General features: G+C 53.2%; 1 protein-coding gene across 3 annotated transcripts in view; it reads right to left on the reverse strand.

Moving 5' to 3' along the window:
- The window catches only part of RAI1 (retinoic acid induced 1), a 74,357-nt gene that overhangs the window by 42,970 nt on the left and 7,649 nt on the right, over positions 1–23,738 (reverse strand). For 2 of the 3 annotated variants that reach the window (XM_050317083.1, XM_050317082.1), the window contains exon 1: positions 19,061–19,919. The exons of the other annotated variant lie outside the window; for it this stretch is intronic. The gene's annotated coding sequence lies outside the window, so the exon portion shown is untranslated. Of the gene's footprint in view, positions 1–19,060; positions 19,920–23,738 lie in introns of those variants that run through there. 3 annotated transcript variants of the gene reach the window in all.

Here is a 23,738-nt window from a genome sequence, read left to right on the forward strand (position 1 = left end):
TCCGAGGCTGGCCCTGCTCCCGGGCTGTGCTGAGGCCCCTGACGTCTCGAAGGCTTTCCTTGGTGGGAGAGCAGTGATTATTTCTCTCAAAAGGTCTCTTATAATGGAAACCATCTCTGCATCCCTCCTTGGTCTCCTCCTGCCGTGACCCAGGCTCCGTCGAGAGGAGCTCTACTCTGAGGCAGCGCCGTGTTTCCATGGAAAGAGTGAATAGCAGAGTCTTCCCAGCGGTTTATTAGAATTCCTTTTACTTCGATGGAGAGTTTTAGAGCAAAGTAAAAAGGCTTTAATGTGGGGCTAATGGAGCCCCTGGGAAGTCCAGGAAGGAAATCTCCCCTGGAGAAGAGGGGGCGTGAGGAGAGGGAGGGCAACTTTCAAGACAAATTCCTGGACAGGTTGAAATTTTTTTGCAGGAGCCATCTCAGGCAGCGAGAAATGGAAATGAATGTTTGTTTTATTTTTAACAGATGTTACAAAAGACCTGCCAGTAATTCAGTGAACGATGCAAAACCTAGATCCCACTCACTTTTCCCGGCATGTCTTCCATCCCCTCCCTCTCCTCCTCGGTACAAATGCTTATTTGCATTTAGCATATCATATTTAAAAAAAAAATATTAAGCAATAAAATAACAATCATATGCCACTTCATTTCCTCCCTCCCTAAGGCTTTGGTTTCAGTTTAAATCCTTGGTTGGAGCAGCTATTAATTGTTTTTAATAAATTTTTCTGTCTCTTCACATTTCCCAAACCTATTCTCTACTCACCCCCTTTGGGGGGTCCCCTCTTGCCCACTCCCCCATCCTTCTTTCTCCCCACCGTTCCCCCAAGGAACAGTTCTTGACTCTGCAAAGTATTTGGAGCCTCAGTGTGAAATGCAGCCTGCAGCCTCTTTAGGGGGAAACACAGGGATTTGTCTGCACTTAAGAGATGGGGAGATGGAAAGGGGAGGAGGTACAATGGAGGGGTCCTTAAACCATCCAGCCAGGGGCTGGAACAGGAATTAAGACCCTCTGGAAAACACCCATGGGCAACTTCGAAGTCGATCTAAATCCCACCACGATGCCAGAGGGGCATTTGGGGTGAGATACAGCATTTGTGTCACACATGAAACCCTGATCTGGGAGGCCAGAAATAGTCACGGAATCCCAGAATGTTTGGGCTGAAAGGGACCTTAAAGACAGTCTCATTTCACTCCCCTGCCATGGGCAGGGACACCTTCCACTAGCCCAGGGTGCTCCAAGCCCCGTCCAACCTGGCCTTGAACACTTCCAGATATGGGGCAGCCACAGTTTCTCTGTGCCAGTGCCTCATCACCCTAACAGGGGGGAATTTCTTCTTAATATCTAATCCATCCCTGCCCTCTGTCGGTGTGAAACCATTCCCCCTTGTCCTGTCACTCCATGCCCTTGGAAAAAGTCCCTCTCCAGCTCTTTTGTAGTCCTGGCCAGAGGAGCCCTGAATCCCACAGATACCAGATTTCCTGAAAATGAGCAATTTTGGCAGCTCCTGGTTTAACTCTTCACTGCAAAACACAAGCTGCAATGGTTCCCCTTTTCATGCCTAACTGTGGAATACCACTTCTCCTCCCACTACCTGTTTTTCCAAAGAACGAGGTCCCAGGGAAACCTGGACCAGGTAAATCCGAGGTGATTTTCTGCCCTGTTTCCCATTAGCACCCCTGCATTCAAATCCCCGAGTCCATAGCCCATGATCCCACACACCCTGTGCCGGATTCATACTGCATCGATGCCTTGTTTTTGGGATCCCAAGTAGGAAAGGAGAAGATTGGCTCTGGAGAGCAGCTACAGAGCAGTGCTGATACAAACAGGGTGTCCCTGAGCCCTTTATAAATCCTAAACCCTGCCTGATTTCCAGGCAGAAAATGGCATCCGTGTGCATTTCCAGGTGACGGAGGAAAACTGGCTGTTTTCACTGAGCTTTCTCCTCTTCCCGTTACAATCCTGCACCTGGTTAGCAACTGTCGGAAAGAGGTTAATCACAGTCCTTAAATCAGGAACCTCGTTGTGGTATGCTCGGGATGCACATCTGTGCTCTCCACGGCTCATCCCCGGCGGCATTTGGGAGAAGGCACTATGCCAAAAAAACCCCACCCCCAAATAAGCCAAATCCCCCTCAAAATGAGCGACAAGCATCCCAGGGTGCAGGATGCTGCTGATTCCTCGAGCCAGTGCTGCAGCACATGTGAAAGGCTCACGGTGCCCCCCGGCCCCGCCACGGCTGTGGGTTAAAGGCATCTTGGATAACACGGTGTTGGCACAGCTGTTACGGGGTAGAAGAGCCTTTTTAGGGATTGGGGTTTTGCTCGGTGGCCAGCCTTGTGATGGGGGGGAGGAGGTGTCACCTGGAAATGCCTTGGGTGCAGGAGCAAGCCATGGGGACCAGGGGGTGGTATCACACCCCATGCCCAGAGCTCAGCCCTCGGCAGAGGAAAGTCTGGAGCTGACTGCCCAGCTTGGCTCCTGATCTCCAAGCGCTGCAAAGCCCGGCCTGGCCTTGCTATTTCTAGGCCTGTCCCAGGGGGATCACCCTGCCCTCTCCCTGTTTTGGGAATAAGCAGCATTTCGGAGCACTGGAGCCCTCGGTGCTCAGCCGGGCCCCGGGGCTGCGGGTGCTGCGGAGCCCGCGGCGCTCCCCACGGGAGAGCGGGGCTGTTTCCACGCACGTGCACAGCCCGGAAAACGGGGAGGAACCGATCCCGGAGGCAAATCTCTTTTGTTCTAACCCCGCCGCTGTAACTGGATCTCCCCGGGTTCTCGGCTCAGGAGCCGCAGCGGATCACATCGCTTTCATGCCTTTCTCCCAGTGCCAGCTTGTCACATTCCCCCGTCGCCGGCGGCGGGGAGGGGGAGGCATCGCTCCCAGCGCTTGTTTACCTCGCCACTGCGCACGAGGGGAGTACGGCGGTAATGAGCAAAAACCTGGAGGGAGCAGATTGCAGATCCGCGGCATGAGACCACCCCCAACTCACAGGCTGCCCCTTTTTAACGAGGTGTGTTCCCCACCTCCCCTCCCCGCCATCCTCCTCCCCGCCGGGCTCCCCGTGCCCTGACATCTTCCTGCCTTTCCCCGCTGTCTCATTCCGACTGCAGAAATGCTGATTCACAGAGCCCAGCGCAGGAGGCGGTTTGGGAGGCAGAGGGAGCAGCACAACACACCGCCCGAACGCGCCCGACCTCCCCGGGCGCCTGCACGCCGGTGACTGGCGACAACGGAGTCGCTGCAGATTAATCCGCTCGGCGATTATTCCAGCACCTCTCTCCCAGCGATTCCCTCGCCTCTCAGCAAGGTGAATCCATCCCCTGTGCTTCCCGGGAGAGCTCGCATGCGAATTTCTCTCCCCTTTCTGCACAGGGTGAAAAGCAAGGTGAAGGATTTCACGCGCCACGCAGCGAGACGCCGGGATAGCGGGATGGGGGTGGAGGTGGGGTGGATGGCACTTCCCTGGGGAAATGCTTTGCTTTCCAAGTGGCAAGTGCAAAGCGAACAGCACCTTGACCTGCTGCCAGGCATGTGTCAGACCTCACTCGTGGATGCTTTGATGCATCACCAGCAATCCAGACCCTGTTTCCTCCTCCCAGGGCAGCCAGCGCCCAGCGGCAGGGTCCGTGCCCCAGCTGGCTCCTGGCATCCACAGCCATGCCAAGGGCTCTGCGCTGTGACAGCAGTGGGCACAAGCCGAGCCTGCCTGCCCTGCCTCACCTCCCCTCTCCTCCCTTGCCAGCACGGTGCAGCTGGTGCAGCAGCAGGGCTGAAATCCGAGACAGCAAAAGGATGTTTTTTTCGGGGCAGGCAGTGGGGACAATGTCCCCAGCAGCCCAGGGCAGCCAAATGGCTGTAAAAGCAGGAGATGGCTGTCCAAGCATCTTGCTTCTCCCAGGTCCATTCCCACTGGGACAACCAAGACACATTGTAGGAGAGCTCAGGTGAATAGATCTGACCTTTTCTACTCCATCCTGCATTCAGTGACCACCTTCACTTCTCCTCCCTGAGGCCACGCTTCATCCCAAAGGCACCTGTGGTGCCACAATGGATGCAAACACCTTGGGATCTCATGCACTGAACAGCATGATGTGACACAGACCCTCCTGTCACCCTCACATTCCACCCCGTGCTGCATCCCTCTGGACCAGCTCAGCACTGCTCAGACCAGACTGGATCTGTCCCAGAGCAGGTGATGCAGGGGGTAAACCCCCTGAGCCAGGCTGGGAAGCCAATATTGGTCTGGGGACACCAGGGCAACAGGACACCCCTTGCCCCCACCACGCTGCTGCATCTGCAGCCCTGAGACTCAAAACCCAAACCCAGTAAAGTAATTTACTTTATTACTTCTAAGGGTTTTTTTGCTGGATGTATGGAAGCTGTGCCAGCCCCCTGATCCCCTGTGCATGGGTGACAGCCGGCCTGCAGCCAGTGGGCGAGCTGGGCTGCTCATCTGGCTCCCTGAAAAGCCATGGTTCATCTGAATAGATTTCCACCATGCAACTGTAAAGGCCCCAGTGGGTTTGAATATGAGCCCTTGAGGTATTATCTCAGAAGTGCCTCAGGGCAACCACCTGAATCCTTCAGTGACTGCTGCACAAACCTGGAATGTCTCCAGCAGCTGGGGATTATGGACAGGCCTTGCACAGAGGCCCCCAGACCGCCACAGCCAGCACCAGCAGCTCTCAGATGCTCCCATGTGTGCCCAATCCTCAAAAAACAAGGCACGGTGATGCTAAGAAGACCAAAGCCCTGATGCCAAGGCAGGAAACCAAGCTGAAGTTTTCACATTAATCATATCAAGCTCTATTCTTTTTCATCTATTTCAAGGCAAGTCAAAAAGAGGTTCACACTCTCCCCTGGCAAACCACAGAGGATGACGTGAGCCTGTCTCTTGCATTGCAAGTAGAGTGTGTCAAGCAATTAGCAAGTCATCAGGAATTCAGATAGGGTGGGCAGGATATGATCCCTCAAAGCTCTGGCAGGAGCAGAACCCACCCCAGAGTTTCCCATCAGGCGTGGAAGGCAGCAGAGGGAGCAGGGGCTGTTGGTGAGCTCTCACGGGCAGACAGACACCATGTACCAGGAGAGCCTGGCACCATAAACCACTTCACTCACGTTTAGCCTGTGCTGTAGCTCAGAGGCCCTGGGCATTCAGCATAGATTTCTCCTCACTCAGCAAGGTGGCCAGGGCAATCCCAAGAGCTGGCCCTCAGGCATCCTGCAGGCCTGCTGGGTCACCAGGGCACCCCGTGCATGCCCCGGCCCTGGGCGTTTTGTCATTGCCTCAGTTCTTGCTGCTGCTGCCACCAGTTTCACTCCCAGCATCTCTGACCATGCTGGTTTGCACTCAGCATCCTCCCAGCCAGCCCAAATCCTGCTCTCCAGGAAGTTAGTGGCAAAACCCATCCAGGAGCAGGAGCAAGCCTCCTGCTCTCACCTTGGGAAGCTGCTTCCACTTTGGTCCCCCGGTGCTGCTAAACCCACGCCACACGAAGCCCTGGCACAGCACACCAGTGGTGTGGCACCATCTCACCAAGAGCACCTGGGAGGGCCACACGGTGACCTGTAGCCTCCCCAGACCAACCAGCCCCAAAGAGAAAAGAGGGAGGATCATCCCGAGGTGTGAGCTGCCAACCTGGGCGCGCACCTCCCTCCAGAGGGACCCAGCACAACGGGCGGGTTTGAGCAGGGGACGCCGAATCTTCCACCCGCCCTTTCTCCTCCCCATTGCCAAGGTAGCAGCAGACAATGCTATCTGCTGGGTTGTCAGCCGGCTCTCCTCCCGCCGTCTCTTTAGCCAGAAAACTCTCCATCTGTCTCCAGATGGGGTGTTTCTACCACTCCAGTCAAACCGATTCAGAGTGGAACAATGATGCTTTGTTAACAAAACAATTTTTGTGTGTCAAGCCCTCCTTCTTGCGGGTTCCCCCCCAGTCCCCAGTGGGTCAGCTTTGTGTGGCGTCCTACATTTTGTTGTTTCTTTCACATTTTAAAGGCTCCGTATTTTAGTACAAAAGGTGCCTGTGGAGCAGCTTTTATCTGCGAGGCAAGATTTGACACATACGCAGATCACAATTGCGACAGGAGGTTCGTGATGTGGTGGTTAAGGGTGGTGTCAGGACCTTCAGAGTGATGAAGCATTATTTCCAGTGATTTTTGCCTCCAGGATAAAAATTAGAGCTGGTCCAATGCTGCATATAAGGCTTCTGTGAGCTGGAATCCCCAAAGGGCTCATGGAAGGAGCAGAGAGAGAAAGTTTGAGCTTGTTTTGGTGCAGGGCAGGTGTCAGCCGTGATCACCCATCCTTCTCGTGTCCTCCTGTGCAGGACAGGGCACATCTATCACTTGGGAGAGGAAGGGACAGGTACGTGGAACAAATCTACATGCCCGTGAGTAAACCACAACCCTCTCCCCAGCACAAACCCCGTGGTGGTCAGGAAGACCAAACCTCAGCCCTCCTGTGGCCAGAATCTCTGACTGAAGATCCTGGGGTGTGTTTGACTCCTCCCCAGCTACCCAGGGTTGGATCATGCCCCTTGACACACTCCCTCATCCAGCAGCAGGAAGGATATAGAGGCCCAGGATGGGTTGTTACAAAGGAGATCACTTTTTTCCCTTCCAAAGACATCTCCACCCCGACCTCCAAGAAAACCAGCTCTTCCTTTATTTTTCTCTCTCTTTTTGCCCTGAAGCAACAAGCACACAAACCACCTTCTGCTCTGCACAAAACCAGCAACTCCCAGCAAACAACCAACCCTCTGGCTCCAGAGCAAACAGCTCCGTGTTCCTAAGCGGGCTGGAAATTTCTGCATAGGGGGGACTTTTTCTTCCAGCTCCCCTCCCACAATTGCAGGCAAGGTCCCTCCTCCTTCCTGTCCTCAGGTAACAGCAGCTTCATGGAAACACCAATATTTTTATGAGTCACCCCCCCTCCTTCTTTCCCGCTTCTGCTCTGTGGCCAACACCCCTTTGCTTTCAAGATCAAAGCCGAAGGGGACCAGCTGTGTCGCGTCCTTTCCTCTCCAGCCCTTTCCATCTCCATTTGCAGCCGTTGCCAGCGGAGTCCCTGCTGTTCTGACAGCGCTTTGTGCCGCCCATCCAGCACCGCAGCTCCGTGCCCGCCGTCTGCTCCCCCTCCATCCCTCTCCTGCCATCCCTGCTCCTGCTGCAGCCACACTGGGAACACAGGGAACCCTCCAGAGCTCTGGGCTCAGCCCCCCTCCGGCAGGCATGGCATGGGAGCTGCCCCGCTGGCTGCCTCGGCTGCCCTGCCTGTCATGTGCTGCTTCAGCGGGAGAAATGTGCTCAGGGAAGAGAGAAATGGGATAATCCGCTTCCACTGAAATCCCATCCTAATACCCCGTGTTTGGAAACTCCTCCGCAGACCAGAGCATGAGACTGCATCTCCTTCCAAACCAGCAACTCCGTGGGGACCTTCGCTCTGTGCTCCTTTCTCATCTGCATCTCCTTCCTGGGGAAGTCCAGGTACTGCTGAGAAAGCAGCTGAGGGAACAGGAACCTCCCTCCCTGTCCAAAAGGCTGAACATCTCACAAGACCCCCTGTGCTGCAGCAGGAATTTGCAACACGATGGGATAATCAGAGTCAGGGATAAGCTTCACTGAGAGAGGGCAGGTTTAGATTAGATATTAGGAAGAAATCCTTCCCTGTGAGGGTAGGGAGGCCCTGGCACAGGTTGCCCAGAGAAGTTGTGGCTGCCCCATCCCTGGGGGCCACAGACCGGGTGGGATGGGACTTGGAGCAACCTGTGGAAGGTGTCCCTGCCCATGGCAGGAGTTGGTATGAGACGAGCTTTAAGACCCATTCCAACCCAAACTGTTCTGTGATTTTAGGATTCTTGCTGCATCCAAAAAGCCCTGCTCATTTTTGGTCTCCCTGTGAGTTGTTTGTGCACATTTGATGGAAGCTACTTCCATGTGCAGCGACTCACAAGTCTGACGGGTCAACCTTTGGGGAGTACCCCCCATCCTTCGTGGCATCATCTCTTGGCCACATCACATGCACCTCCCGGGTGCAGCAATACAATCCCTGCTTCCCAACACCTCGCTGTAACTCAGCCGAAATCCAGCCTGGAGTTGTCTCTTCTACAAGGACTTTGAAGAAAGCATCGCACAGAATTAAGTCTCAGTGCTTTTTATATGTAAAACACCGAATTTAGCTGCTAATGGCAATTCCCAGCAGAAAAGGATGGTTAGTAGTGGTGGGTATATTTATGAATACTTTCTAAGCAAACGCCGTGAGGCGGGAAATGTATCGGTCCTCACCGAAAGCTCCCCGGGCTGCTGCTGCAGGCATCTAAATGCAAAGTTTCACCGTGGCTTTTGAGTTTTGTGCTCTGCTACACATATCCCCCTCAAATCTCTTCTCTCAGGAGCGGTTTCCCATCCTCTCTCCCGTGGTCACGCGTGTGTTACCGTGACCTGCCCAGCTCAGCAAGGGCAGCAGCATCTCCGTCCTTCGCCAGACACTCCACTGACCTGCCAGTAAATAAAAGTCAGGGGATCTACTTGACTGGTCTCCTTAGCTGCTGTCTCCAAAGTGGCTGAGGGCTGACATATAAAATACCCACGTCCTGGATTTCTGGGAGGTTTTCACTGAGAGCACATTGTTTTTCCCCAGCAAAGCCAGGAAAGAATTTACAGTCGGTCTGCGCAGCGAGACTGCTCTGCTTTCTCTTTCCTGGGACAGGAACCCAGTTTGAAACAGATTGCTAGCAGCTAAATGCAAGTTCCTTAGCAGCTTCCAGGGTGAAAATATTCCCTCTCCAGATCTCCTTTTATGTCCACAACACATTATTCCGGTGGAGGGCTCTCTTGCTAAGAAAAGCTTGGGTAACTCCCAGCCTTGTCTCCAAAGTGGTTCAGGTGTGGGAGCCAGCTTCCCTGCAAGCATCCCTTGGTCCTGCTGCCCAGCTGAGATGTCCTTAATTCCTCCATCTGTCCCCTCCAGGCTCTGGCTGGCTCGACTCTCAGACAGTGAATACATACAGCAGGCTGCAAGGCTGCTTCTCCTAAATATACACTTTTCCCACAGCTTCAGGAGAAACGATGTCTTCTAAGTCCCCCAGCCCACTCCCTGGGGTGCTTCTGGGGCTTTCCACGCTAAGCTGCCTTTGTCCCACACACCCCATGCAGACAGACAGGAGGTTCACACCAAAACCCACCTCTCCTCTCTGCCTTTAACTGAACCAAAACAAAAAACAGATGGAAAATCAAATGCTGGCAGTGTGAAGCATGTGGGCTGCACTTGCATCAGCCCTCCTGGAGCTGCAGAGTGTATTCCCTCCTGCTCTGGGGTCCCAGGGCAAAGCCAGCCCTCCCCAAAGGGGTTATTACGGGGGGGGGGGTCCTGTTATTCCCCCCTGCCAACCACTGAGAAGCACAGAGGTGGGACAGAGGGAAGGAGGGGAAAGCCAGAGGCAAGAGCAGGTTTAGCATTTTGGGATAGTCCAGGAGGAAAAAATTTGCCCTCCAAACAGGAGTTGCACGATGCACAGAGAACAAGGCACTGGGGTTACAGACAGAATAGTGTCACAAACTGGACACTGAGCTGCTTTTAACCAAATTCCATCCATCCCATACTTCCTGAGGCAAAGCCCCTGTGGAAGGAACACCTTTGCGACCACGGAATCAAGACTGTGCCCTACTGAATGCGTGGCATTCCACGGCCATAAGCCGCTCAGGTGTCCTTAATTCCGGGATTTCTTACATGCTTCGTGCCTGACTTTGTAACCTTAATCATGTATTTTCTAGTGTTGCTCTCGTGCACATGTGAGCTTATCTTCCTTCACCGTGGCCTCTTCTTTTCACTGTCTTCTTAGGATAAACAATACCCAGGACTCTTCCATGTGTTTCCTTGGGAGTCCATCCGTGTCCTGAAACTTCCCTGAACACTCCCCCGTTTTGCAGCTGACCCTCCAAGCCGGGCTGAGTGCAGTGAGTGATGGGGCTGTGAAGGCTCAACTCCAGTTCCTGCTGGAGTTTCCCTCACCCTCCAGTGCTCGGAGGTCACTCCCACGTGTGGTCGAGCATCTGATAACCCCCGTGCCAAGCCAGGGCTCGCGGCTCAGCACGGCACAGCAGCAGGAAGAGCAGGAGCAGAGGGAGCCTGCGGTGGGGGCAGGGACCAGCGGCGTGTTTGTGGAGTAACGCTCAAACTGCCGTAACGGATTGCCTTGTTTACACTGGGCCCCGGGAAAATCACTCCAGGGATGGAGACAGAGAAGCCTCCAGAAGCCTCTGAGAGCAGGAGAAGCTCTGCATCCTCCTGCCTCTTACTTTTGCTTTCAAAAACATTCCCCCCCCCTCCACTGCTCTACGGGGTGGAAGCTTTAAAATCACTGTAATAAGCACGTTAGGGATGGGGAAAGGAAAGGAAAAGTGTTATCCGAGGGGAATGCGGCTCTTCCATGGGAGTGTGTGCTCCCCCTTGCCAAGAGGAGCCCTCGGTAGCCAAGGACGCACCAAGAAGGGTCGCTGGGCCACATGAGGTGCAGTGAGGAGTTGCCATGAAATGCTGGGAGAGGGAGAAGAAGAAATAGGAACCACCTTAAGGGAGGGGAGCCGCCAGCAGAACAGTTAAAATGACTAAATACTTTCCCAATATCACTCCTCCACGTAAGCATTGCTGTAATTGCCCTTGGGATGTTGCACAACGGCGAGAGGGAGGGGCAGGTGCTGGCAGGGAGGGAATGAAGGCGTGCAAACCTCCAAAATCTCTGTCCCAGGCGCTGCTGTCACTGAGGAGAGACACTCACAGATGTCTCTGCCACCTCGGGGCCCCACTGCTGGATTTAGCCCCCGAGGGGCCATTCCTCACACGAGCTGGAGGACTCCTGGGAGGACTCACTCCTCATGCCTCTGAGACACAGCGGGCTGCCCCAGGGAGCAAGAGCAAAAGGCGAGGAGGAACAGAGCCCACGCTGCACTGTGTGGCAAGAAAAAAAAAAAGGGAAAAAGAAAAAGAGAGAGATATAAGGGCTTCATTCAAACGCTCTCGCTCTCTGGAAGTCTCACGCAGAGCAGCTGGTCTTTAAGACTGTCACAAGCACGCCATGCAAGCACAGAGCCCTTCCATTTCTGGGTGCTTTTATTAGTGACGCTCAGACAGGGGCAGCCACTCGACCCCCGTGTGAAGGAAAAAGGCTGACTCATTCTTCCAGTGATGCTCAAGAGCAGGACACGGTGCTCTGTAGCAGCAGCCTGGGTCCTCTCCCGCTTCCTAAGCCAGATCACCGGATCCGGGCTCAGATGCCACACACATACGCACGCACCAGCTAATCCGCAGATGTGCTGGGTCCCTGGATAGAGCATCCACAGCCTTTGCTTCCAAAAGCTGCCTGCTGATGCTCGAGTCGAAAAGGGAAGCCTCTGAGAGATGCAGTCCCGAGGTTTAAAACATCTGTGGGCCATCAGCCATTAAATGGGATGCTATGCTGCTTTGCTGCTCTCGGGTCTCACGCCAGGTTCATCGCTGTGCCGGCTGGGTCCCGTCCAGCAATGCATTAAGTGATGTGACTATTTCTGTTCTCATCACATGTTTGCTCTCATCCTCTCCAGGGTGTGTGCGGGGGGAAAAAAAACACACATTCATTATGGAGCGTCTTATTTTGGCTTTTCCTTTCTCTGCGCAACGTTGGGCTGCTGGCAGAGGAGGAGTGGGGGGGGATTTTGTTTTCCTATTATCCATGTACTCAGGTATTTCTGTTAGAGGAGGCAAAGTCAAAGAAATGCTAATCAAATATCCAGGAGTGCACAGTGCTGACATCCGCACCTCGCTACTATATGGCCTTTCATTAGCATTACCTAAATGTACGACCGTACAAAGAGCAGATTTCCTTAGCAACAGGGCTGCCTTCATATTTCCTCCCCACTACCCCCTGCCCTTAGAAGAAAAATGACTTCAGCTCTTTCTCTGAGCAGTGCTGCAGCAGTGCTCCACGATGCTGCCAGGCTTTGCTATATGCTGCATCTGGGACGCCTGGCTCTCCACGCTGGGATCCGCCAGCCATAAAGCAGCCTCTTGACTTAGCTCTTCTGTGCAGCCACAATAAAACTCCTCTCTTTTCCTCACAGAGCATATGCAAAACAGCCCTGTAACAGAAGAGGGGGGATCCTCTCCTCCAGATGACTTACAGCTCCCCTCGCTGAGGGAGGATGTCCAGCATGCTCAGTGGTGCCGGCATCACCGGCTGATGACTCCTCTGCTCCCTGCCACCTGGTTGTGGGGTGACGGCTGCCCATGTCCCCAAATCGCACTTTAAGCCACCTTCGCCTCGGGCAGGGAGCTGCCAACCCCCCTCTCCCCGGATCTGGGCCAGGAAGACTGAACACTTCATCCTCCGCGCTCTCCCCCGGTGCCACAGCCTGGTGCGCTGGGCTATTTTAAGAGCTCGTCTGGGAGACTGGCACACGCACCGCGCTGCCGGGAACTCCCTGCTTCTGTTTCAAAAAAGCTGGAGGCTGGGAGCCTGCTGGGACTCACCTCTGTGATTCCCAAGGTCTGACCCTCCTCTCGCTGGGACCGGCGCAACGCTGCTGAGTCAAACGGAATTAGTCCCAATTAGCACCGGTGAAACCGGAGGAGAATCGTGCCCTCCCTGGCATTTCAACTCCCCCCCAGCTGGAGGCTGGGACCACTGAGCCTCCCCCTCCAGCCGTGCCCCTGCTTTTCATCTCCCTGCTCTCCAACCTGCTCGTTCTGTGTCGCCATTCCCTGCCTTTTCCACATGGATACTTCTCCCTTTCCCATTATGATAGGGTCTTTGATTGCACGATCGCATAACTATAATGAGACAAATATTTATTTTGCAGATATGGGTTAATCAGACCGAAGGTATAGAAATATTTCATGCGCTAATCAGAGTACCTTCAGCAATCAGTATAGTAAATAACTCAGGTAAATTAACATAGGAGAGTTCCCTTATCAGGTTTTAGTCTAAGATATATGTGCATTAAGGACTAATTTGCTCTCCCCCCTCAGATTTGGGCTGGAGCCCAAGATGAGGTTGAGACCAAGGTTCCCTCCCATCAGCTTCCACGGGAGCTGTGCGGGCTTCGCTCCTGGCAGGATCAGACGCCAGGATGAATATTCAGCAGCACAAACGCCTTTGTTTTCTGTGCTCTGCACCTTTAAATTTCCAAGGGCTCTGCTGTTTGCAGCTCAGACAGCCTTTTTGCATTCAGTTCGCTGCAAGCTGACACAGAAGACACGATGGAGCAGGTTGTGTCTCCTGCTCTGAGCCCTTCACGCCACTCTGGCAGCGTTCAGGGGCCATATTAAGAGCTGTGAGTAATTAGTGAATTCCTCCTGCCCCAGAGCGGCACGGAGCAGCCATACGGGGCATCTCTTGGCAGGCTGGCAGTGGCCAGCGGGCATACACGGTGCCAAGAGCAGAGGTGGCTCAGGGACATTGGGCTCTCTGCGGGTCCAGAGGGGCTGAGAGCGGGATGAGCCAAGTGAAAGCCCAAGAAGGGCTCTGTGCTTCAAAAGGCATTCCCAGGGTGCTCACCCAAGCGCCTGCAAATTAGCAGTCCCAGGAGACACCTTACAGAATCATTAAGGTTGGAAAAGACCATCAGGAGCTGCACAGATTCCCCAGCCTGTGTCCCCCAAGCAGCAGTGGCTGTGCTCCTGCCCCAAAGCAGCTCCTACAACTGTATTTTCCCTGTTTTGCTCTGAAAAAGCTCCCGCTGAGGGAACGCTGAGGATCTGCCCTTGCCTCTGTCATGTTTTGGGATCCCTGAGAACAAAAAGCACCGGAGGAATGGCAGGCATTATAGTAACGATGGTGACAAATTTAATTAGAGCAGGAAGCTCTGGAGTGGATTTCAAATGGCAACACGGCATTTTGTGTGAAAGCATTGCCTCGCTTCCCCCCTTCCCTCCCCGCCTCCACCACACAGCTCCATCCAAACCCACCCCACCCCGCGGGATGCATCCCTCTAATTTTCCCACATGTTGTCCCCTTCATCCTTTCCCCCCCCCAACAACTCCTGAACCAACACATTCCCGCGGTCTGGAAAATGCAACCGTAGGAGCAATTCAATAATACAGCGGCCAGATGTGCAACAGTATATCCAACATGTCATTCAAAGGAGCCCTTCAGTGGAGCCGAGACATGCTATCCCGCAATCTTAACTAATACATCCTGAGGCCCTGGAGGAGTTGATGGATGTATACAATTCCCTTTCCTACAGCTGTGGTCCCTTTTAGAGTGGGCATCCAGACTCAACAATAGCCCTGCTGTTGCTTTCAAGACAGAACCTCTTCAGACAAACCGGGCTTAATCCTGACCCCGCTTACACCCGCCCGGGCGCTGCCGAGGCCGGTGGGGTTTGGGAGCCAAGGGCTGGGAGCAGGATCCAGCCTCGTGGAGACGCTGTCTGCCGTTTCACCTTGTGCTACAGGCTCTGAGAAACCTTGGTAACTGGTTGGAATATAACCACCTTGGGGAAAAGGCAAGCAGAGAGGAGCAGGTAATAAGATTTCTAACTGGTGCTGGTAGAAAGAAGGAAGTAATATAACAGTTTAATTAATCTATGCCTATTAGCGTTATTAAAGAAAACAGGGAGCTATTGGAGATTTACCTCGGAGAATATCATCAAACGGGGACCTTCTGCAGGGAATTTTATGTCTCTGTGCCCAATTTATAACCAGCACGGAGGTGTGGTGTTAGTGACAGCCAGTGCTGAAATGTCACAGTGCTTAGAAGTCATTAGCTGGGGACACAGGGAGAGAGAAAGAGAGGATGGAGGAGGGGACAAGGGAGAAATGGGGAAGGAAGGAAAAGGAATTAATTTAATTAAAAATATCTTTAGAGCCTGTCTCTTGATTTGTGTGGTTTTGGGGCTTGGCAGAGCTGCTGAGAACGGTGTGGAAGGAAAATCAAGGTTGCTGGGGCTTTTTGAAGCTGATAAAAAAAAATAAGCACACTTTTCATGTTCAGGAAGATAAATCCCCATTTTCTCAGTCTCAAGACAATCCAGTTATTTACTGACAGTTTTACTGTGAAATAAAAAGGGCTTTAAGCTCCTTTCTACTTGATGTCTCCATAGCCTGAATATTATTAGATCCCAGCCTGGTGCAGCTGGAGTTTTGGTTAATAAATTTAACGTCATTAGACAGAAAAGCCTTCGACTGAATGTTGCAATTCTTTCTCCCCCCCCCCCCCCTTTTTTTTTTTGCTGTTGCAGTCAGACTGTATGTAGGTGGTAAGAATCAAAAGAAAGGAAGTACGCTTGGCAAATAGGGGAGTGCTAAAAAAAGGTTTTGCTCAGGCTGGGGGTTCGTTGCGAGGGTGTTTCACCCGCAGACGAGGCAGGGCTGAGCCCCCGCCAGGGGATGCACCCTGACATGGCACTGGTTTTGCAGCATCCCTCCTCAGGAGAGCAAAGCTGATTTCACAGTGGTGGGGTGTCTCGGGGTGCTTGTCCCACTCAAAGTGGTGGCACTGTGGGGGGCCGTGACACTGCAGCGAGGTCTCGGGTGGTCCCTGGGAGCAGCAATGTCCCGATGCTCAGGGGCTGTCTTGGTGCCACCACCACAGGGTTGCACTTAGGGTGGCTCCTCTGAGAGCAAGAGTCAGCTTTTCCACCCAAAGTTTTCCTCAGAGCCATTGCAAGGCCAAGTGCTGGGTGCAGCAAAATGTGCCTTGGTGGGACGAGGAGGGGAACAGCCTCGATGGGGTGCGTGAGGGGATGGCAGATGGTGGTGGAGCTGCTGTTCTTCCCCATGGGGAGACAGGCAGCTGCGGCCCCTCAGAGTGGGGCTCGCTCCCGTGGAAGGAGAGCTCCCACCCAAAACCAGGCAGGTCCCTGTTCTCCCCTCAGGCTCATTGTGTCTCCTCCTGCCAGCCCCTCTCCTCAGCTGCTGCCCCCGCCATGGCCACGTGTGTTCTCCTCCCAGCAAACGTGTTGGCTGGGAGGAAGACACCAAGGAAAACACCACAGCACTCTCATCCCCTACCACACACCTCCTCTACCTAATTCCCAGCTCCTGCCCTGCCACCTTCCCACCACATGCAGGCGGCTGCCATGGCCAGGCCGTCCCTCCCTGCTGAACCTGAAACACGTCAGTCTTGGGGGGATGCTTCTCTTTGGGGAGTTGGTCCTGCTGTGTTGGCTAAAACATGTCCCAGGTGGTGCGTTTCTAATCCCAAAACCCCGTGGGTATTGTGGACACCAGGAGAAGGCTTTCATGGTGGAAGTGGGATGCTGAGTGACATCCCACCACCACCACGGGCAGCCCTGGGGCCATGGGATTCACTCCAGGAGAAAGAGCCTCTGAGCCCTTTTACAAAATAAACAGCGCTGGCTGGAAGCGGAGGAGCAGGAGAGGGGTCTCAGGGAGATAGCGAGGGGCCGGGCAGGGACGGTTGTGGAGCTGGGGGCTGCCGGGACGGGAAGGAAGTGGTTGTTGTGGGAGTAACGTCAGGAAGAGCTTTGGCTGGGGCCCGGGCGGGCAGGGAGAGGGGAGATCAGAGAGTTCATGGGACAGCAACTGGGAGGAAGTGCCCAAGGGAGAGAGCCGAGGGGAAGAACCCAGTGCAGGGACAGGGAGAGGCTGAGCATCCACCCAGTCAGGAGATACCTATCCTGGGAGCGCAACCAACCCCAGAATCCTGCTGGATTCGGTTTGCTCTCCTGCCCAAAGCCATTTACGAAAAAAGGTTGTTCTATGTTTTTAAAAAACATCCCCCCCTCGAGTGAATAAAAGCAAAACAAATAACCACAAGCGGCGAGGCCGGGTAATGAGCAGCAGATGGCTGGCGATAACAGGTACCTTCATACCTGTGCACCCCTAATCCACAGCCTTCCCACTTGGAGGTGCTCCCAGCTCCGCGGCTCTCGCCAGCCCAACAATCCCAGCCCAGTTAGAGGATACGGGAGTGCAGACAGCAGCGAGCTGCTTTAGGGAAATCCAGTTTGGAGCCAAGTCAATGCATGCAGAGTCATTAATCTAGGTCTGGTGCCAATAGGGATGGCTTTGCATTAGCCGGGCCCCTTTGTAGTTCAGACAATCACTCGTATTCAACCAGCGCGAGATAACGCTGCAGAAAGCTGAGACCATCGCAGCTCATTCCTCCTGTAAGGGGCGGGGGGAGAGGATTTACAGGCAAAATAGCATTGCATTAATGGGACTGCTCAGTATTCTGCACAGACGCTGGCGGATAATGTCTTTGCAAACTAACTGCAATAAATTAATTAAATTAATCTACTATGCCGTGCTTGTCCCCACCCAACATCAAATTCAAGGATGATCAGGGCTTGCCTTATCCTCCATAGCCTACGAAAGAATCTGATCTCACTTGCTCTAGAGTTTCTGAGGCACTGAATTGCAAAGTACCACCTGCCTCACTAAACTAATCACCAGCCTGGTGGTTTAGATCACATCAGTTTTACATGTAATTAAGACTGTCCAGGAGGGCATGCAGCTGCTTACATGGTCGTTCCCTCTTATACAGCAACGTGCCTCCTGCTCAGATAGGTGCAATTAAACAAGCCTGTTCACAGTCATTAAGCATTAATGCACCTCATTAGCATAAGAACTGGAAGAAGCTTTGATGCAGGGAACCCCGCAGGAGAAGGAGATAGAGAGAGATGTACATACAGACAGGAAGGCGAAGGGCTGGGCCACCACCTTCTCGTGGCCCCGACCAACCATTCCAGCTCCATTTCTCCAAAGCAATGAGCCATGCCGTGCCCTCCTCCCCAGAAATGGGACTGGGTTATTTTTCTCTCCCCCTCCCCCTCTTTCTAAATTATGCTGGTGGAAAGGGAAAAAAAAAAAAACCCACCACACCAAACTGTTGGGATATTAACCTAGCGAATCCATTAATAAGCTGAACTCTCTGTTGGCTTTGACACAGCACACTAAAGCTTTAAAGAGACAGGGCCCCAGACACTGGAGATAGGGGCAGAGACAACAGCGCTAACAAAGAGCCACTGTTGCCACGGCCGTGGCCATCTCGGGTAGGTCCAGCTGTCTTTGGTGTTCTGTTTTCCAGACACAAAGAGCAGACTGAACCGTTTTGGTCTGAATGGCTTTCATTTGATGGTAGAGAAAATGAGAGGGAAGAAAGAACCTAAGTAAAGTGTCCAGGAGAGAGGGGAAAAAAAAAAAAAAAAAAAAAAAAGGACAGGAGAGGAAAAAAAGAGCATGGTGTGTGCTGCAGGTCTCCAGTGAGAGAGGCTGCAGCTCCCCTGAGCACAAAATGGGGCTGTCTCAGGATGCAAAAGAAAGGAGACGTGATTTTGGAGCAGGATGGAAGTGAGGATCTGTGGGCAAGCAGGATGTACGCTCCAGGGGAGCTGGGATGGATGCTGACTGTGCTGACTGACCTGCCCGCCCAACGCTCTGCACAGCAGTGTACAGGTCTCTCAGCACTGCCAGACCACAGGCAACAAACAGCAGCTTGTCTAGCTTGGGTTTAATCTCATGGGACAACCTGTGTTTTGTACAGTCCCTGGCCCCACTGGGCTCAGAGCCTGTTGGGAGCCTCCAGCCTGGACCTCGGTGTGTTAGTATGCGGAGCCTGAGCGAGCTTTACTGTCACCTCGGCAAGAAACGAGTGAGTCAGCTGGAAAAAGGGAATCTCTCAGTGAAACGGCTGTAAGGAACCACCAGATGCTACCACGGAGCGGTGTTCTAAATCCACACCTCGGCCCAATCCATATCCCAAGGCTCCATCCCAAGGTGGGACAGGATGAGCTCACACCGAACAACCCTTCCGCTGCACCCTCAGGATGCCCAAGTCATGTCTTGCACCTCTACCTGAGGACAAACCTGAGTCCCATAAGCTTGAAAAACAGGTCTGAAACATCCAGTCCCAGTTCCTCTGTTACAAAACACAGCTCTGAAAGCCAGAAAGGGATGCTGAGACTGGGCAAATCCGTACCCACCCACTGGAAAGCCAGGCGGGCTTGCCTGTACAATACACTCTCCAGCCTCCATCTAGTCCAGCTCATAAGTGATAAAAGCGTCCACGACTGCAGCTCTCATCTGGGAAGAAGAACAAACAACCCAAGTAGATCTTACCACTGGGAAATGGTTTCTAAGGGTCTCCAGAGATATCCTCTTTCCTACGCTCATTCCATTAGTGCTGTGCATGCTCCATTGTCCCAGTCTCTCCCTCCTTAGTGGTTACATCCTACAAACACAAACAGATTTCGAATCCCCTGTAGCTCTTTGGCCCATGTTGATAATAATTCTCCCTCCTTGAGCACCTTTTATCTAGAGATCTGGAAGCATCTCCCTGGCATTATTAGCTATTAGCTTCTCCACCATCACACAACGTAGGGTGAGCGCTGTTACATCTCACAGCTGAGGGGCACTCGGGCACAGCACAATTAGGGATTCACTCCTGCCAAGTGGTGCATCCCCTTGTGCCCTATCAATGGCACAGAGATGGCAGCGTTTGGTCCCTGGATGTTCTGGGCTAAATCCTAAGGGATTTGCCAACAGCGTCAGCAAAAGGAAGAGATCCCAGGTTTGTGCCTGAATCACCAAACCCTCTGTTTTCCCTTCTGTGCATAGAGAAGTCAAGGGAAAGTCTCCTGTGGATGATAATGGGAAATTCAGGCTTTTTGAGTCAGTTGAAACAGCTTTCTTGGGGGGGCGGAGGTTTGGGCAAAGAGGCTTTTACTGCACAGTCATTTTGATAAACCAAGGAGCCGAGCTTTTACCCAGCAACAGGCTGGGAGAATGACTGATGGAGACCATGACCCCAGTGAACCACAGCCTTGCTCCCCCAGTCCCTTCCCATTTGCCTTTTGTGATTACAATTAGTAGTGGGGGCTGGCAGGTGGGGGAAAAATGAAATAAAATAAACTAGAAGCCCCCCCTGCCCCGCTGCCAGCCCCTCATTGTCTGCAGAGGCTGGCTGGGGCTCTGCACACTGCAGTCCTCTGCCCATTGTACTGCTGAGAACATGCGAACAGACGCTCTCGGGCGATGGGTTTTATTGAACGCAACTTCAATGGCAAATGGAGAGAGAAAGGGGGGGGGGGAGAGGGGAAAAAAAAAAAAAAAAAAAGCCTTGAAAATCCATGCCAAAAAAAAAAAGAGGTGGGGAGGGTGTTTTTTAATGCAATCAATGGCTCCTTCCTATAACTCTGCCTGTTGTGAGGAAATTTCTTTCCAGTAGCAGCCAGCAGCAGTCCCAAGGCTGTGACATTGCTGTAACGCTTGGAGCTCAGCTCTCTATCTCTGGCAGCAGCCCCGTCTTTTTGTCATTATTGGCTGTGATTGCAGGGGGTGAACGCCAGCTCGCCGAGTGCTGAGATATTGCTGCCTTCCCCTCCCTCTGGACAACCTGCCCTCGGAGAGGAGTTTGGGGAGGGGGCGGGGGTGAAACAGGGAGCTGAATCCTCTCTGCCTCCCCTGAGTATGCTCCGATCCAAGCCCACATGGAGAGGTAGAAGTCCCCAAGGCCCTTTTCGGAAAGCTCATTAGGAAAGTAGTGACAGATGCATTAGCTATTAAAAAAAAGGGGGGGAGAAGCTATCATAGAACTTTAAAAAAAAAGCAGCAGCAGCCGCCCGACAGTTTTATTGCTGTCAGATCCTTTTTTTCGTGGGCACATTGCAAAGCAGGAGAGGTTTGGGTAAATATCTGACGCATGCACGCACTTCCCATGCTCTGGGCTGTCAATAATCCAGCTGGGGTATTTCTCACACCCTCAGGAGGGAGCTGCCAGCTCTGCCCATTGCCACTGCAGCTACTCACCCTTCCTATCCACCCCCGGCACCTCCCGGAGAGGAGTTTTTGGAACAGGCATGTCTGGCTGCATGCAAAGCTGCGGGAAGAACCTGCCAGGATGCCACGGGGGGTGAAAAAAAATGGGCGTCAGCTGCTGCCATCTCCGACTCTGAGCTTGCAGCCTGGGGAGGACAGGTCTTGGCATGAGATGTTCCCTCCCAATCTAAGCAGAGGCTGCTGAGATGGAGATAGAGAGTCCTGCATGCCGGGACCTGCTGTCCCTGCAAGCTCCAGCAACGCGCTCCGTGGAAGGACGGGTACAGGTCACATTGTGCAACTGCACCGGACACACAGCGAGGCCCCTGGCCCTGTTTGACACCCCACACCACAACCCCCAGCCCTCAGAGCTCGGGGAACAGGCGCACACACATCAGTGGGGAGCACACAGGCAGGAGGAATCACCTCCATGCACCCAGGGTGAGTGACATCTGGCAGCAGCTGGAAGCCACAGAGCCCCACGTAGGGACTGGGGACCAGGCGAGGGTGGGTGCAGGCTGGAGATGGTGGGTGCTGGATGAAGATGCTCAGGATGGAGGTGTGGGCTGGTGAGCTGCAGTGGGCAGGGGGGCAGATGATGGGGAGGAAGAGCCAGGATGATGGTGTGGGTTTTGTCCCTCCCTATCCTATGAACCGAAAAGGCCACCACTGCTCTTACACCTGCATGAAGAGCAGAGCCCAGGTAATAACAGAAGAACAACAGATGTTGCACCTGCATGACGGCTCCCAAACAGCGCCAGACGAGCTGGAATTCACATCTGAGCCGCAACGGCAGAGCTCTTCCCACAACAGCGATGGGAAGCAAGGATCAAAACACCACTTCCACAAACACGCTCCCAGCACCAGGTACAGCCTCCACACTCAGACCATCCTCATCACTGGTAGACACTCAAGCCAGACACATCCCCTCCAAGACCTCAGCATCCCTCAACACGGGGGCACAGCTATTTCAAAAGCAACTATGGGGGTACCGGAGGCAGCCGTCAGCCCACACCCCCCGACCTCCCCTCCTGCCACCTCCCAGCCACAGCCAGGAGGCAGAAACCTCACCAGAGGAAAACAGAGGCAGCAGAAACCGTCCCCCTCGGTCGAGTTTTAAATGGCTCTCAGATCCCTTCAAACAAATCTAAATGCACCGATCCTATTGTGTGCATAAATCTTTGCACCGGGGCCTGCACGCCTCCACACTATTGATAAAGAGAAACGAGTCTTAAATATTTAATGAGCGAATAAACCCGTTAAGAGGATATGATTAACTGCACGCCACAGCTCTGCATTTAAGGTGTCCCTGCTGTACCTTTAGAGGGGTTTTATTTTTAAGGGGAATCGGCAGCAGCAGCTGGTGGAAGCAAGCAGCCGGGCTGTGCGGGTGCCGCACGAACGGGAACGCCGGCGCAACGCTCCACTTTGGAGGCATAAATATGCCACAGGAGCTCGTGCTATTAAGGGGGGGGGGCTGAGAGGGGGCTGTATTGACTCAGCCCAAGGGTGGGGGGGCAGAAAATAGAGCCAAGGAGGTTTTAGGTGAGGTGGCAGGAGCCAGGCTGTCGGTTAGAGAAGACATGTGAACTCTGCACCTTTCCGTCTCGCCTGGGAGAGAGGGGGCTGCTGGGGGGATCAGGAGACCTTGGAGCTATTTCCAGCTGAACCAGGGAGCTGGAGTGTGACCTTGGGCAAGGCACTTACGGTCACCCTCTGCCTGGAGTCGAGCTCTGCACGAGGCAACTGGAGTCTTTCCTGCTGAGGGTGCGGATCAAGGCACTATGAGGTGCCAGGATGGTTGAACCTCCCTTCCCTCCACTGAGCCAGCAGCAGCCCCAGCCCAGGCCCTGGAGCATCAAGGGCCAGGGTATAACACACCAGCCAGCCCACAGGATGTTTCTCAGGCACACAGAGAACCATTGATGGAAGATTTTATGAAACCAAGTGCTATAAATGTCCCCTTGCTGTGTGACTTTTTATGTTTCTAAATTATTTTCATCATTATTTTTACCAGGGCGAGGTGAATAATACACAACAAACCACTGTGAATCATCACTCCAGTTTTCAGATATGTTAAATTTAGCTGTTTTGGTGCCACCTTTTTGTTTATATTCTCCAAGTGTTTCTTGCCAACAAGTTACCGACAGGGATTTTTGGCCAGGAAGGGGAAAAAAAAAATAAAAAGCAAGACAGACTGTTAATGTTAAGCGTCAACTACAGATATTGGAAGAAAGTGAATTTCAAATTCTTAATTGCAACAGTTTCCCTCCCCAAACCTCAAGCCTAAAAATTAAGCCTGCCCAATCGGGAAGCCAAAACCCATCATGTGACGTGAGATCCCAATTAAAACGACTCTCATTCTTGAGACCGAGTATTCACAAAAGAGCGAAGACTGCGAATTATTTGCAGAAATTATCTGGAGAACAATTTTGAATAATGAATACGATGGGGGAAATTGCAGCCACTCGGAATGCTTAATGCAACTACAAAAAAAAAAAAAAAAAATCGCCAGCAATTTGCGAACAGGAGAGAGGTGAAACGTGCGGAATAGATCATTTAGCACGGTCCCGCCACCACCAGTGGCTGTTCCAGACGGCCGAGGCCCCTGCATGGCTGTAAATGCTGCAGGAATCAGCTATAGCGACTGGCGGGCAGATGGAAGTCATGCTTGGAGATAACACCTAATCAAAGAGGCTGTGCTGCCACGGCCAAGTGAGGGACCCACACGCCTGTGACCCAGTATAAATCAGGGCAAGGCAGCTCGGGAAACAGGATGTGCAAAGCCACCCCTGGCGGGAGGAAGGGATGCTCCGGGTGACGCAGCCGAGCGCGGAGCAGCTGGAGAGGAAGAGCCCTGACACACGCTGGCCAAGTCCCAAGAGACACGAGCGCAGAGTAACATCGAGGACGGGCTTCTGGACTGTGTGGCTGCGCCTGGTGGAAGGGGTGGGAGATGCCCAAGGAAAGGAGAGGTTCC

Source organism: Myiozetetes cayanensis, unplaced genomic scaffold (genome assembly GCF_022539395.1).
Source record: "Myiozetetes cayanensis isolate MyiCay16 unplaced genomic scaffold, myiCay2020 scf20-37, whole genome shotgun sequence".
Classification (NCBI taxonomy): Eukaryota; Metazoa; Chordata; class Aves; order Passeriformes; family Tyrannidae; genus Myiozetetes; species Myiozetetes cayanensis.